The sequence below is a fragment of the Bison bison genome, unplaced genomic scaffold, assembly GCF_000754665.1.
Source record: "Bison bison bison isolate TAMUID 2011002044 unplaced genomic scaffold, Bison_UMD1.0 scf7180017864373, whole genome shotgun sequence".
Lineage (NCBI taxonomy): Eukaryota > Metazoa > Chordata > Mammalia > Artiodactyla > Bovidae > Bison > Bison bison.
Window position 1 is genome coordinate 4,455,272 of NW_011494945.1, and position 13,384 is coordinate 4,468,655.

Here is a 13,384-nt window from a genome sequence, read left to right on the forward strand (position 1 = left end):
CTCCCTGCCCAAAGAGGGAAACTACTAGAGCCTAACCAGCCTAGGGAAAGGGAAATCCCCAACTTCAGCTCTGTCCAGTCTTATTGCCTCATCGAAGAGGGGGAAAAAGGCTGAGAGGCATTTGCGAAGGCCACAGCCAGGCACACAGGGCCACTTGAAAACTCAGACCTAACCATCGGATTAGAGAATACTTTTCTCACACCTTTTATCTTACCACCACCTCAGTGGGGCTCCTGTATAGTAACAGAGGATTACAGGTGGAAAAACTGCAAGGTTTGCACTTTAAAAGGAGTTTCTGCTGCTGCTAAGTCGCTTCAGTTGTGTCCAACTCTGTGCGACCCCAGAGACGGCAGCCCACCAGGCTCCCCCGTACCCGGGATTCTCCAGGCAAGAACGCTGGAGTGCGTTGCCATTTCCTTCTCCAATGCATGAAAGTGAAAAGTGAAAGTGAATTCGCTCGGTTGTGTCAGACTCTTAGCGACTCCATGGACTGCAGCCTACCAGGCTCCTCTGTCCATAGGATTTTCTAGGCAAAAGTACTGGAGTCGGGTGCCATTGCCAAAGGAGTTTCTAGGGAACTCAAAAGATGATAGGAAAGACAAAAATAAGGACCTTAGAGGAAATTTTAGCCTCTGATACCTGTAACTACAGTAAACACAGCTTTACTACTAGTAAAATATGGCACAGATTTTGGAATTGTCAGACTGGGAATTTAAAATTAAACTGATTAATATACTAAGAGATCTAATTAGAAAAGTCGATAGCATGTAAAAACAGAAGGGTAACGTAAGTAGAGAGATAGAAACTCTTAAGAAAGAAAGGGAAATAATGGAAATCAAAAACATTGTAATAGAAGTGAAGAATGCCTTTGGACTAGAGGAAGGTACAAAGGAAATATTTGAAGTAATAATGGCTGAGAATTTTTCAAAATTAATGACAAGACACGAAATCACCAGTCCAGGAAGATTAGAAGACACCAAATATGATAAATAGCAAATCTACACTTATATCATTTTCAAATTGCTAAGAGTTATATTGGATTTCTTTTCATAAAACCATGCAAGCAAGAAGAGAGTAGAGTGAAATGTTTAGAAAGGAAGAGCATTATAGAAGGACAAGTGAAGGTAAAATAAAATCTTTTGTTTTCTTGTTCTTAATTGACATAGTAGATAACTGTTCAAAATAATAATAGAAGCAGCGTAGTGGGTAATTATAGATTTTGGAGAAGGGAAATGAACATTAGCAATGTTATAAGGGAAAAGAGGGAAGAATTTGGAATACCATTATTAAAAACTTGGAAAACTATTATATAAAGCACTATCCGTGAAGTGCGTCTGTAGTGTTATTTAATGGTTGGTGTAGGTTATGTTTAAATGTATAATACAAACTCTGGTTGTTGTTCAGTCACTAAGTTGTGTCTGACGCTTTGTAACACCATGAACTGTAGCACTCCAAGCTCCTCCGTCCGTGGGGGTTTTTCAGACAGAAACACTGGAGTGGCTTACCATTTGCTTCTCCAGGGTGTCTTTCTGACCCAGGGATCAAACCCAAGTCTCCTTCATTGGGAGGTAGATTCTTTTCCACTGGGAAGCCCAGATTCTGGAGTAACCACTAAAATTCAGTTTTTCCTTTTAATACTTTAAAGATGTCACTCCACTGACTCTGGTTGCTTTATTTTTGATAGGTTTGGTAATATTTTTCTGCCCAAAATTTTGGACTCCCAGTCTTCATGATTTATAACTTCTCCTTCTCCTTATTTGGGTGCCCATGTGACCAGTTGTATGCTTAGTAGAACTAACTAGTCATATCAGTTTGGTAGCATGCATGCACTCTTAAATAACTAAACACCGTCCTAAGAAAACTTTTAATTCATATGTATATGAATTAAGTTGTGGGTATTTGGGAGAAAGAGAGTTAAGGATCGGGAGAAGGCTATACTGCTTCTACCTTTTGAGAGAGTAAATATTAAATACAGTGAATAGTTTAGTTTACTGTGAGTTTATTTACTGTCTGATAAAAAGAACTTTCTCACATCGACAGTTCTGTTTTAATGTTTAATTTCTTTACCTGTTTCAGTAATGATCAGTTTAAATAGAACATCTCTCTATAATTTGATAGAATCTTGATTCAAGATTCAGTATGAAGTGATTCAAGATTCAGTATGAAGTGTATCTTTATGTGGAAATAAAGATGTGTAAGTGGTTTTAGTGGCTAATGTTTGTATTTCTCATTTTATTCATAATTTATTTCTATGATGAAAAGTGAGTGAGAGTCACTCAGTCGTGTCCGACTCTTTGCAGCCCCATGGACTGCAGCATGCCAAGCTTTCCTGTTCTTCACTATCCCCCAAAGTTTGCTCAAATTCATATCCATTGAGTCAGTGATGCCATTCAACCTTCTCATCCTCTGTCACCCCGTTCACCTTCTGCCCTCACTCTTTAGGTCTTCTCATTAGAGACCTCCAAAGAAAATGAGTACGGATAGGTTAAAATATATATGTAACAACATAATGTAAATCAACTATATTTCAATTAAAAATATGTAGTAACAGCTTTGCGGCTCCATGAACTATAGCCCACCAGGCTCCTCTTCCCTGGAATTTTCCAGGCAAAAATACTGGAGTGGGTTGCCATTTCCTACTCCAGGAGCTCTTCTTAACTCAGGGACCAAATCCACGTATCTTGCACCTTCTGCATTTGCAGGCAGATTCTTTACCACTAGTGCCACCTGGGAAGCCTTAGACATTTCACAAAAATGGAATCATACAATATGTGATTTTTGTGTGTCTGACTTCTTTAACTTAACAAAAGGTTTTCAAGGTTCATCCATGTTGTACCGTTTATCAGTATTTCATTCCTTTTTATGGCCAAATAAATATTCCATTGTATGGGTTCCACACTATATTTATTCATTCATCAAATGAGTAACATTTGGGTTATTACTACCTTTTGGCTATTACGAATAACGCTGCTATGAGCATTTATGTGCAAGTTTTTGTGTGGATATTTATTTGTATTTATCTTGAGCATGTATATAGGAGTAGAATTGCTAGTCATGTGATAATCCTGTGTTTAACATTTTGAAGAACTGCCTGACTACATTCCACATCAACCACACCGGTTAACATTTCCATCAGCAGTATGTTGAGGTTTCCAGTTTCTCCGTAACATTTGTTATTGTCTGACTCTTTGATTATAGCTGTTCTAGTGGGTGTAAAGTAATATTTAATTATGGTTTTGATTTGTATTTCACTAGTGGTTACTAAGGTTGAGCGTCTTGTACTTATTGGCCATTTTTACGGTTTCTTTGGGAAATGTCTATTCAGATCCTTTGCCTCTTTGAAAATTGGATTATTTGTCTTTTTATTATTGAGTTGCAAGACTATTTATTCTAAATACAAGTTCCAAATACTTTCTCTTATTCCTTAAATTGTCTTTTTACTTTCTTGTAGACAAGTAAAACTTTACGGTCCTTGAGTGTGTAGCTACCATAAAGTATGCTTGAGAAACTTACTAGATTTGCATAATCTCATTATTTGTAACATTTTAGTTATGTGCCTTTGAAAAAAAATTCAGGCATTTATATACAAAGTTGACTGGACAATAAGTTTATCTTGATTAGCTATTAATACTGCTTTAGATCATCTGATTTGAATTTTCAGATTGTAAATTGGATTATTAATTTTACTTCAAGACCTTGGATTACTTACCTTTCAGTTGAAATACTGTAAGGATTAATATGTTTGACCATTCTGGCTAAAACATTGAAAACTAAAACATTGGTTTTATAAGTCAGAATTATATTTTTAGCAAGTTAATAAGTACTAGTTATTTTTATGATGTTTAGTTTGAAAGGTGCACATTTTCTTGGGAAGTGTAGCTTGAAACCACTGTTAGCAGTTTAATTTTTTAAGGCTAGGGTTTTTAGAATAGTATGATGGTATACCATGGTGTGTGAAGTAGTATCCAGGCTGAGGCTCACTGTCACTGTGAAAGTAAAGGTGATTACTGATTTCCTTTCTGTAATAATATTTGCAAACTAAATTACATATGGATGTTGGGCATGCCATTTCATCAGATTTTTGACATATTAATCATAACAGAATTTGTTTATATATGCTTTTTTGCAACCCCATGGACTGTAGCCTTGCAGGCTACAGTCCATGGAATTCTCCAGGCAAGAATACTGGAATGGGTTGCCATTCCCTTATCCAGGGGATCTTCCTGACCCAGGGATTGAACCCAGGTCTCCTGCATTGCAGGTGAATTCTTTACCATCTGAGCTACCAGGGAAGCCCTAAAATAATCAACAGCAAGTGAAGTGAAGTAAAAGTCACTCAGTCGTGTCCGACTCTTTGCAACCCCATGGACTGTAGCCTTGCAGGCTCTTCTGTCCATGGAATTCTCCAGGCCAGAATACTGGAGTGGGTAGCCTTTCCCTTCTCCAGGGGATCTTCCCAACCTGGGATCGAACCCAGGTCTCCCACATTGCAGGCAGATTCTTTACCATCTGAGCCACCAGGGAAGCCCAAGAATACTGGAGTGGGTAGCCTATCCCTTCTTCAGCAAATCTTCCCAACCTAGGAATTGAACCAGGGTCTCCTGCATTGCAGGCAGATTCTTTACCAGCTGATCTACCAGGGAAAAGGAGTTGGTTATTTTACTGCTGTTACTATGGAAAAGTGGTCCTTAATTCAGTCTCTTGTACTCCCTAGCAAACAGGTGGGGAATAGGAGGACATTATGAATATCTTCATTAGCATTTGAAAAGCAATCTTTATAAGGAGAAAAAAGCAGTCAAATTTCTACTAGACTCCGTTTTTGAAAACCCTTGTAGATGTTACCCAGTACGAAAAAAATCCTGTTGTTTCTGCTTTCTAACCATACATTCTCAATTTTCTGACATCAACTTTGGATGTTCTACAATTTAATTCAGTTGTGACACTACCTGAAGTTTGTGCAGACTCCACAGAGTAAGGGATCAGTCACGTAAGACTATCCTCACTCCTCAGCCATGAATGGGGTCCCCAGGCTACCTTCACTTATGTTCAGCCAACTACAGATTAGATTTCCATAATCCCTCTCTCAAGTCCCTTTCAGGTTCAATAAATGGCTATAATAACTTACAAATTTAAGGAAAGTGTTATGCTTAATGTGGTTTATTTCAGATCAGATCAGATCAGTCGCTCAGTCGTGTCCGACTCTTTGCGAACCCATGAATCGCAGCACGCCAGGCCTCCGTGTGCATCACCAACTCCCGGAGTTCACTCAGACTCACATCCATCAAGTCCGTGATGCCATCCAGCCATCTCATCCTCTGTCGTCCCCTTCTCCTCCTGCCCCCAATCCCTCCCAGCATCAGAGTCTTTTCCAATGAGTCAACTCTTCGCATGAGGTGGCCAAAGTACTGGAGTTTCAGCTTTAGCATCATTCCTTCCAAAGAAATCCCAGGGCTGATCTCCTTCAGAATGGACTGGTTGGATCTCCTTGCAGTCCAAGGGACTCTGAAGAGTCTTCTCCAACACCACAGTTCAAAAGCATCAATTCTTTGGCGCTCAGCCTTCTTCACAGTCCAACTCTCACATCCATACATGACCACAGGAAAAACCATAGCCTTGACTAGACGAACCTTTGTTGGCAAAGTAATAATGTCTCTGCTTTTGAATATGCTATCTGCGTTGGTCATAACTTTCCTTCCAAGGAGTAAGTGTCTTTACCAAAGGAACATTTCATGCAAAGATGGGCTCGATAAAAAGGACAGAAATGGTATGGACCTAACAGAAGAAGAAGATATTAAGAAGAGATGGCAAGAATACACAGAAGAACTGTACAAAAAAGATCTTCACGACCCAGATAATCACAATGGTGTGATCACTGACCTAGAGCCAGACATCCTGGAATGTGAAGTCAAGTGGGCTTTAGAAAGCATCACTACGAACAAAGCTAGTGGAGGTGATAGAATTCCAGTTGAGCTATTCCAAATCCTGAAAGATGATGCTGTGAAAGTGCTGCACTCAATATGCCAGCAAATTTGGAAAACTCAGCAGTGGCCACAAGACTGGAAAAGGTCAGTTTTCATTCCAATCCCAAAGGAAGGCAATGCCAAAGAATGCTCAAACTACTGCACAATTGCACTCATCTCACACGCTAGTAAAGTGGTTTATTCAAAAGGATACAAATGAGTAGCCTGATGAAAAGATACATAGGGCACGTTTCAGAAGGCTCCTGAACTCGGGTGCCTCTATCTCCATGGAGTTGGCATGCACCACCGATTAGGAAACTTCCCAAAGCCTCATTGTTCAAGAGTTTTTATTGACGTTTTCTTAAAAAAGCGTGACTGATTAAATCATTGGCCATCAGTGATTTAGCCTGGAGATGAGATGGGTAAGATGAAGTTGAAAGTTTCAACACTCTAATGATACGGTTGATTCCTGGGTAACCAGCCTCCATTTTGAAGCTGTCTAGCAACCCCACCAAGAGTCTTCTCATTAGCATAAACTCAGGTATGGTCAAAAGGGGTTCATTATGAATAATGAAAGATACTGCTATCAGGATGCTCAGGAGATACTAAATGTTATAAGAACTATGTATAAGGAATCAGGTGCAAAGATCAAAATAAACATTTTTAAAATTAAACCACACATGCTAATCTAATATGTATCAAACACCCCGTGTATTTCAGGCTCTCTGCTAGGCATTAAGAATAGGAAGAATAAAAAGACATGATGTGTGTGTTCAAGGAGCTCACACTGTAGGTGTGAAGATAGAGACAGTGATGCTGCATCTTACAGGGTGTTAGGGTCTGAAACTAAGGGTATGAGATTAAAACCTAACAGGCAGAATTTCTCTGACAGGCTCTTAAATTGCATGAAATCCACCACACATCTTTCTATAAGTCCAATAGCTTAGTTTTCCAACATCACAATCTCCTCAGTTGAGCTCTAGTTGAAACTCTTGGTCTGCGATCAGGGCCGTGTTTTACGAAAACTCTTAACTGTATCTTTTAAACAGTAAGATCATACTTAGTTAACCTCTCTCAATAAGAGCTGCTTCTGCAGTTAGAGGCATATAGGAACTGAGAGACTAAGGAACAACAGATTTGTATGTCTCATAGTGCTAGAGGATAAATTTGTTGACTGATCACACTGGTATCATTTGTGTTCTCATGTTATTCACTTAGTCTCCTCTATGTGTGTCTCTTCCCATCCTCCCTTAATCCCTTTCTATCTAGTAAATAAGACACATATATGATGTGATTCCAGTGTGTATAAACATATGTATAGCATAAGCACCATAATAGATTTATATAGGTGAGGACACAAGTGAAGAAACAAGGTTTAAACTCATATTTGTAGGTAAAGGATGTGCTGTGTGCTGTGCTTTGTCACTCAGCCCTGTCTGACTCTCTGCAACCCCATGGACTGTAGCCCACCAGAATCCCAATCCATGGGATTCTCTAGGCAAGAATACTGGAGTGGGTTGCCATACCCTCCTCCAGGGGATCTTCCTGACCCAGGGATTGAACCAGTGTCTCTTATGTGTCTTACACTGGCAGGTGGGCTCTTTACCACTAGCACTACCTGGGAAGCCCCAAGGATGATATTCATAGTTGAATTAGCAAGTGGAACTGACACTTCGAAATGAGATGCAACTAGTGTTTTCTGTCCAGATACTAATCACATACTTCATTGCCTTCAAAAAAATACTTGTTATGTCTGTCTTTTTCCTATTTTCTCAGTGATTCTTCTGCTTATAGAGTATATTCAAGGAAGTGTACTGGGCATGTCTGTGACATGGCTGAGGCAGAGGATTCTAATCGCCAGTTTCTTTGGCTTGTGATGCTGCTGTAACTTGTCCACAGTACCCCAAGTTGTACTGGTGAATATAAATATGGGAAAATTGATCTTCCCCATTGAGCAGAGAACTATAGGCCAAGATATAATGCGTCCTTTGGCCACCTACACGGTTATGTTACCGTAATACATCTTCTGTTTTGCTCTTTGTTTTCTCTGTGTATGAAACAGAAAGCTTTTATGTTGCTCTACTTTTCCTTTATGCTGAAAAAGTTACCTTATTTTATACTGAAAAGTTATTTTCTAGTATACTATTTTAATTCTGTTGTTTCTTATGTGTATGTATGTATATATATGCGTTTGTGTGTATGTAAGTTAGGATTCCCTGGTGGCTCAGACGGTAAAGAATCTGTCCACACACACACACACACACACACACACACTTAAGCTACTTTGCTTGGGGTTGCCACAGGGATTACAGTTAACATCTTAATTTAAAACAGTCTAGTTTGGATTAATCTCAATTTTAATATACAAAAAGTTCTAGTATAAAACCATTTATAAAAATTATATCTTTATACATTACAAGCCCATCAACATAATTTTTTAGATGTATTTATTTATTTTACTTTGGAGGGCTGTGGTGGGTCGTTGCTGCTGCTCGCAGGCTTTCTGTAGTTGCAGAGAGTGGGGGCTACTTTCTGGTTGTGGTGTGCGGGCTTTACATTGTGGTGACTTCTCTGTTGCAGAGTACAGGCTCTAGGGTGTGTGGGCTTCAGAGCATTGACTTAGTTGTTGTGGCACAGGCTTAGTTGTTCCATGGCATGTAGCATCTTCCTGGACCTGGGATGGAACCAATGTTCCTTATATTGTAAAGCGGATTCTTAACCACTGGACCACCAGGGAAGCCCCCATCAATACAATCGTATAATAATTTTATGCACCTGTCCTTTAAATGAGACAGAAGAAAAGAGTTACAAATATACATTTTTTATTATCTTTTGTGTTCACTTACATAGCTACCTTTATTGCTTAGTGTGAATTTGAGTTACTGTCTGTTGTTTTTTCGTTTCAGCCTGAAATGAAATAACTCTTCAGTGTTTCTTACAGGGCAGGTCTGCTAGTGATGAATTCTTTCAGTTTTCCTTTATCTAGGAATATCTTAAGTTTCTTTTTTCCCACCTCACCTAGCTCTCCTTCATTTTTTGAAGGGTACTTCTGCTAGATGACAGTCTTTCTCTTTCATCACTGTGACCATATCATCCTACCCACTGGCCTGCACAGTTTCTAATGAGAGGTCAGCTATTAAACTTGTTCAGGAAACTTTGTACCTAAGAAATGTTTTCCTTTTGCTGCTTTCATGATTTCTGTCTTTCAACAGTTTGGCTAGGAAACATCTAGGTGTGAATCTCTTCAGCTTTGTCCTAAACTTAAAGTTTATTGAACTTCTTAGATACACATACTTATGTTTTCCATCAAATTGGAGAAGTTTTTGTCATTATTTTTTTCAGATATTCTTTCCACTCCTTTTTGTCTCTCCTCTCCTTTGGAAACTCACATTATGTATATGTTGGCATACCTGATGTAGTCCCACAGATCTCTGAGGCTCTCTGTCATTTTTCTGTGTGTGTGTGTGTGTGTGTGTGTGTGTGTGTGTGTGCTCGCGCGCGTGCACGCATGCGCTTAGTGGCTTAAGTTGTGTTCAGCTCTTTGCAACCCTATGGACTGTAGCCCACCAGGCTCCTCTGTCCAAGGGATTCTCCAGGCAAAAATACTGGAGTGGGTTATCATGCCCTCCTCCAGGGGATCTTCCTGGCCCTGGGATCGAATCCATGTTTTTTGTGTCTCCTGCCTTGGCAGGCAGGTTCAGTACCACGAGTGCCACCTGGGAAGCCCAAGTTTTTTCCTAAGTGTGGAGAATCTCAACTGTCTGCAAGTTCAGTGATTCTTTTGCCAGTTCAAATGTACTTTTTATCTTCTCTAGTAAATTTTTCATTTCTTTTATTGCTCTTTTCAACTCAAATGTGTATTACACTTTTTGTACTTTTTAATTGCATTGGATGGGAATATCATTTTCATATGGAAATGCCAGCTTTTTATTTGATTGTTTTTATAATTTCTCTTCATTTTTATACTCTAAGTAGAGAATATAAAATGTATTATATTTTTATGTAAATATAAAATTATTATATATAAATGTATTAAGTATATAAATTTATATAGAAAATATAAAATGTGACCCAAACTTTCCTATAATTCTTTATACATAACTTCCTTTAGTTCTTTGAAATATTTTTAATAGCTGATTTAAGGTCTTTGTCCATAAGACCAACATCTCGACTTCTTCAGAGACAGTTTCTGTTGACTTTTTTCCTGTGTATGGGTCATGCTTCCCTGTTCCTTTGTATGTCTTACAATTTTTTGTTGGAAACTAGATATTTTCAATAATGTGACAGTTAAGAAAACCATAGTCCTTCCTACCCTCCGGGATTTGTTTTGCTCTGTTGTTGGTGGTGTTATTTGTTACTTTAGTGACTTTCCTGGGTTGATTCTGTTCAGTCTCTGTTCTTTTGAAGTCTGCTCAGCTAGCTTGGTGGTCAGTTATTGATTGGCCAGAGATTTCTTTAAATGTTGTGAGCCAGTAGGTCTCTGTTCAGCTTTTGCTGAGGGGCTTTGTGTGTGTGTGTGTGGAGGGGGTAGCTTTGTGTGTGTAGGCAAAGCTTCAGGGTCACCCAGAAGTGAATTATTAGGGCCTTGTTAGGTCTTCTGTGCAGTTCACACAGCTCCACATGTGTGCGTAGCCTTCTAAATTCCCAGGGAGGTTGCAGAGTTTTTCAAAGCCCCTTACGGATATTTCACTCCTCAGTTTTTCCTTTTAAGTATTTTGGTCACCCTCTTTATTAGCTGCAACTAGTAAAATCTGTTTCAGAAACTGCAATGTTAAACAGTTGCTATTGACTATTTTCAACAAATACGCTGCAGATAGGACTATACACATTGAGAGAGCTCTGAGTTGTCAAATAAAGCCTGAAGAATGCAGTTTTTCTAGCAAGCTGCCATGCAGGTGAAATAGTTAAAAGAGTTTTCTAGTGCTTGGGGAGGGGAGGAATCCAAGTGTATTCTGGCTCTCCAGTATCTGCTTGGTTTTTGGGTTTCACAGCTACGATAGTAGCAAGATTTTGGTTTTCAAGGCTTATCTGGAGCTGGAGATGAGAGATTGCATTAGGGCAAGTTAACAGCCTACAAAGCTTGCTGTTCTTGCTAAGATAACAGGTTTCTTGAGTAAGCATAGCTTGGATTATCACAATCCTTCAGTTAATTTCCTGAGTGCTAGAAAAAAGTTTTATTTTGACAGTGTTTATCTGTATTCTTTAAAAAAAATTTTTCTTGAAGTATAGTTGATGTACAGTATCAAATGTTACAGGTGTACAATATAGTGGTTTATTATTTTTAAAGGTATCCAACCAGTCTATTCTAAAGGAGATCAGTCCTGGGTGTTCATTGGAAGGACTGATGCTAAATCTGAAACTCCAATACTTTGGCCACCTCGTGTGAAGAGTTGACTCATTGGAAAAGCCTCTGATTCTGGGAGGGATTGGGGGCAGGAGGAGAAGGGGACGACAGAGGATGAGATGGCTGGATGGCATCACCAACTCGATGGACATGAGTTTGAGTGAACTCCGGGAGTTGGTGATGGACAGGGAGGCCTGGCATGCTGCAGTTCATGGGGTCGCAAAGAGTCGGACACGACAGCCACTGAACTGAACTGAACTGATACTTCATTTATAGTTATAAAATATTGGCTATATTCCCTGTGTTGTAAATTACATCCTTTTAGCATATTTTATACATAATAGTTTGTACCTCTAAATCCTCTACCCGTAAATTGCCCTTCCTCCTTTCCATCTCCCTCCTGGTAACCACTAGTTCTCTATGAATGTGAGTCTTTTTTGTTGTATTCACTAGTTTTGTATTTTTTTAGATTACACATTTAAGTGATGTATCATGCAATATATGTGTTTCTCTGACTTATTTCACTTAGCATCAGTTTCAGTTTAGTCTCTCAGTCATGTCTGACTCTATGAGACCCAATGGACTGCAGCACGCCAGGCCTCCCTGTCTATCACCAACTCCCAAAGTCTACCCAAACTTCTGTCCATTGAGTTGGTGATGCCATCCAGCCATCTCATCCTCTGCCGTCCCCTTTTCCTCCTGCCCTCAATCTTGCCCAGCATCAGGGTCTTTTCAGATGAGTCAGCTCTTCGCATCAGGTGGCCAAAGTATTGGAGTTTCAGCTTCAAGATCAATCTTTCCAATGAACACCAGGACTAATTTCCTTTAGGATGGATTGGTTGGATCTCCTTGCAGTCCAAGGGACTCTCAAGAGTCTTCTCCAACACCACAGTTCAAAAGCATCAATTCTTCGGCGCTCAGCTTTCTTTATAGTCCAACTCTCACATTCATGCATGACCACTGGAAGAACCATAGCCTTGACTAGACGGACCTTTGTTGGCAAAGTAATGTCTCTGCTTTTTAATATACTGTCCAGGTTGGTCATAACTTTCCTTCCAAGGAGTAAGCGTCTTTTAATTTCATGGCTGCAGTCACCATCCGCAGTGATTTTGGAGCCCAAAAACATAAAGTCAGTCACTGTTTCCCCATCTATTTCCCATGAAGTGATGGGACCGGATGCCATGATCTTAGTTTTCTGAATGTTGAGCTTTAAGCCAACTTTTTCACTCTCCTCTCTGACTTTCATCAAGAGGCTCTTTAGTTCTTCTTCACTTTCTGCCATAAGGGTGGTGTCATCTGCATATCTGAAGTTATTGATATTTCTCCCAGCAGTCTTGATTCCAGCTTGTCATCTTCCAGCTCAGCATTTCTCATGATGTACTCTGCATAGAAGTTAAATAAGCAGGGTGACAATATACAGCCTTGACGAACTCCTTTTCCTATTTGGAACCAGTCTGTTATTCCAGGTCCAGTTCTAACTGTTGCTTCTTGATCTGCATACAGATTTCTCAAGAGGCAGGTCAGGTGGTCTGGTATTCCCATCTCTTGAAGAATTTTCCACAGTTTATTGTGATCCACACAGTCAAAGGCTTTGGCATAGTCAATAAAGCAGAAATAGATGTTTTTCTGGAACTCTTGCTTTTTTGATGGTCCAGTGGATGTTGGCAATTTGATCTCTGGTTCCTCTGCCTTTTCTAAAACCAGCTTGAACATCTGGAAGTTCACAGTTCACGTACTGTTGAGGCCTGGCTTGGAGAATTTTGAGCATTACTTTACTAGCATGCGAGATGAGTGCAATTGTGCGGTAGTTTGAGCATTGTTTGGCATTGCCTTTCTTTGGGATTGGAATGAAAACTGACCTTTTTCAGTCCTGTGGCCACTGCTGAGTTTTCCAAATTTGCTGACATACTGAGTGCAGCATTTTCACAGCATCATCTTTTAGGATATGAAATAGCTCAATCAGAATTCCATCACCTCCACTAGCTTTGTTCATAGTGATGCTTCCTAAGGCCCACTTGACTTCACATTCCAGGATGTCTGGCTCTAGGTGAGTGGTCACACCAAGGTGATTATCTGGGTC

General features: G+C 39.6%; 1 protein-coding gene across 5 annotated transcripts in view; it reads left to right on the forward strand.

The window, feature by feature from the left end:
- Positions 1-13,384, forward strand: part of REV3L (REV3-like, polymerase (DNA directed), zeta, catalytic subunit) — a 178,271-nt gene that overhangs the window by 38,937 nt on the left and 125,950 nt on the right. Inside the window, exon 1 of one of the 5 annotated variants that reach the window (XM_010856601.1) lies at positions 6,107-6,501. The exons of the other annotated variants lie outside the window; for them this stretch is intronic. The gene's annotated coding sequence lies outside the window, so the exon portion shown is untranslated. Of the gene's footprint in view, positions 1-6,106; positions 6,502-13,384 lie in introns of those variants that run through there. 5 annotated transcript variants of the gene reach the window in all.